At 43.7% G+C, this 2,766-nt stretch overlaps 1 long non-coding RNA gene across 1 annotated transcript in view; it reads left to right on the top strand.

The window, feature by feature from the left end:
* LOC112469273 overlaps window positions 1-1,885 on the top strand; it is an 18,584-nt gene extending 16,699 nt beyond the window's left edge. The window contains exon 3 of the long non-coding RNA XR_003042602.1: window positions 1,653-1,885. This is a non-coding gene — a long non-coding RNA (uncharacterized LOC112469273). The remainder of the gene's footprint in view (window positions 1-1,652) is intronic.
* Window positions 1,886-2,766: the final 881 nt, after the last annotated feature.

Raw genomic sequence — 2,766 nt, 5'->3', positions numbered from 1 at the left:
GGTGGCGGTGGTGGCGGCAGCGGTGGTGGCGGTGGTGATGGTGGTGGTGGTGGAGGCTGTGGTGGTGGTGGTTGTGGCTGTGGTGGCCGTGGCAGCTGTGGTGGTGGAGGCTGTGGTGGCGGTGGTGGCGGTTGTAGTGGTGGCCGTGGTGGCCGTGGTGGCCGTGGTAGCAGTGGGCAAGAAGGAAGTTTCGATGGGAGGCATAGTGTGTGTTCTAGTCATTGACTCTTGTAGCCAGAAGGAGCCCTCCTAGGCATTGCGGGTGGAGCATGGCTGAAGAAATGGGCACCTCTCTCAAAAAATTCAGCCTACATGTGACACTTTGGCACATGAGTTTGGGCGGGGATGGAGGACTGCCTTGCTCTAGTCTACGTAATAGGCAAAAATGTATGCAACCAAAGTACTACATAAATGTCAAATGATCTTATGTAAAGTTCCTGTTAATTATCCTTTGATTTAACAAACTCCTATGATGCACCTAGATCACGGTCAGCCCTCTAGAGGTACTGGAGATGGTCTCAAGTGTCTGTGCCTTTATAACTATAATTCCTCAAGAGCAGGGATTTAGACTATCTCATTCCTTTTTTGTTATTTTTGTTTTTAAATTCCTTGGGGCCTCTTTCCTGGAATATTTCAACATGGCAGTCGAAGGTGTCACTCTCTTCCATCTTAGATCCAAGAACTGCTGGCAGAAACGTCCCTTGCCCCTTTGTGCGCTCTGAGCGAATGAGCCCTAAGTGCAGGCGGAAGCTAGGTGGAGAAGGGAGAGCCTGAAGAAGGAAAGAGAGATGAGGGAGGAGAGAAAGTCCTGATGATTTTAGAATTTAGCTGTGAAGTCTTTGCTACCCCCGCCTTCCCATCATCTGATCTTATGAACCTGTGAGGGCGCCTCAGGTGGTTTGACATGGGTTTCCATGACTCGCACCTGAAGAGTCTTGATTTACACCGTGTTCGACACTGAACCATCATCTTCCTTTCCTAAAGTTGCATACCTTCTTGTATCCTGGTTAATGGTTCTGCTCACCACCTTGTCCCCTCAGGCTGGAACCCTGGGAGTCATTCTAGAATCTTTCTCGCCACTCCTGCCAGTCAGTGATAATCACCTAGTCCTCATGATATTGCCCTAAATATTCCTTGAACCCATTTCCTTCTCTCTATTCTTGTCATCGTTACACAGGCCCTCATGAGCTCTTGCCTGGGGTTTCGCAATGGCCTTCTACCTGGGTTCCTTCCAGTCTCATCCTTATTAAATCCATTCGTCACGTAGCAAATGTAGTAAGATATCTAAAATGCAAACCTGACTTTATCAGTACAATGCCTGTGTTTCCTGTGACCCAGTCTTATCCTCTCCAGTTTCTCACCTTTCATTTTACACCGCATTGATCAACAGAAAGCTTATTATTTCACACACGAACCAAGTCTAGGCTCTTGTGTCGGTAGCTATGACGGCTTTCATACTTAGAAAGAGAGGTGGTCTGTTTCTATTGACTTAGTCTTCAACAGTCTTCAGTACTTTATTTCTTATGAGGCTTCCCTACCTTTTACCATGCCCCTCTCCCCCAGCTATAGAAGAATCATTGCTTCAGCCAGACTATTCTACAATACAGTTACCTACGATTGTCTTTTTCCCCTCTGGTTGTTTCTTTACACAGATCTTTCTGCCTGCAGAGCTCTTCACTTCTTTTCTGCCCATACCCTCGTACCCTCAAGGCATTCCATCGCAAGCTTATTTATTGCTTTTCCAGCATCTAAATTCTTATCATATTGCGAAAGCCATCCTGAGACAAAAGAGCAAGGCTGGAGGCATCACTCCGAGCAACTTCAAATTACACCACAAAGCGTCAGTAATCAATACGGCATGGTAGTGGCAGAAAAACACACAGACCAGTGGAACAGAATCGAGAGCCCAGAAGTAAACCCATGTTTATATGGGCAAATAATTTTCTACAAAAGAGTCAAACACATATAGTGGAGAAAGGAAAGCCTCTTCAATAAATGGTGCTGGAAAATTGAAAGCCACTTGCAAAAGAATGAAACTAGACTGTTGTCTATCACCACATGCCAAAATGAACTCAGAATGGATTAAGGACCTGAATATAAGACCTGAAACAATAAATTACAAAGAAGAAAACATAGGAACTAAACTCATGGACCTTGGACTTAAGAGGATTTTATGAATTTGATCTCAAAGGCAAGGGAAGTAAAAACAAAAATAAATGAATGGGACTACATCAAACTAAAAAGCCTCTGCACAGCAAAAGAAACTGTCAGTAAGGTAAAGAGACAACCATCTGAATGGGAAAATATATTTGCAAGCAATGCCTCCGATAAGGGCCTAATATCCAAAACATACAAAGAACTCATACAACTCAATAACAACAACAAAAAACTAAATGATCCAATTAAAAAATGGACAGAGGACCTGAACAGATATTTCTCCCAAGAAGACATACAAATGGCCAACAAACATATGAAAGGATGCTCAACATTGCTAGCTATTAGGGAAAAGGAAATCAAAACCACAATGAGATATGATCTTACACCTGTTAGAAGAGCTATAATCAATAGGACAATTAATAACAAATGTTGGAGAGGCTGCGGAGAAAAAGGAACCCTCATACACTGCTGGTGGGACTGCAAGTTGCTACAGCCACTATGGAAAACAGTATGGGGTTCCTCAAAAAACTAAGAATTGATCTACCATATGATCTAGCAATCCCTCTACTGGGTATTTACCCCAAAGACTTGAAAACCCATATCCCAAAA

The sequence above is a fragment of the Pteropus alecto genome, unplaced genomic scaffold (assembly GCF_000325575.1).
Source record: "Pteropus alecto unplaced genomic scaffold, ASM32557v1 scaffold146, whole genome shotgun sequence".
Lineage (NCBI taxonomy): Eukaryota > Metazoa > Chordata > Mammalia > Chiroptera > Pteropodidae > Pteropus > Pteropus alecto.
This window is presented reverse-complemented; position numbering and strand designations above follow the sequence as displayed.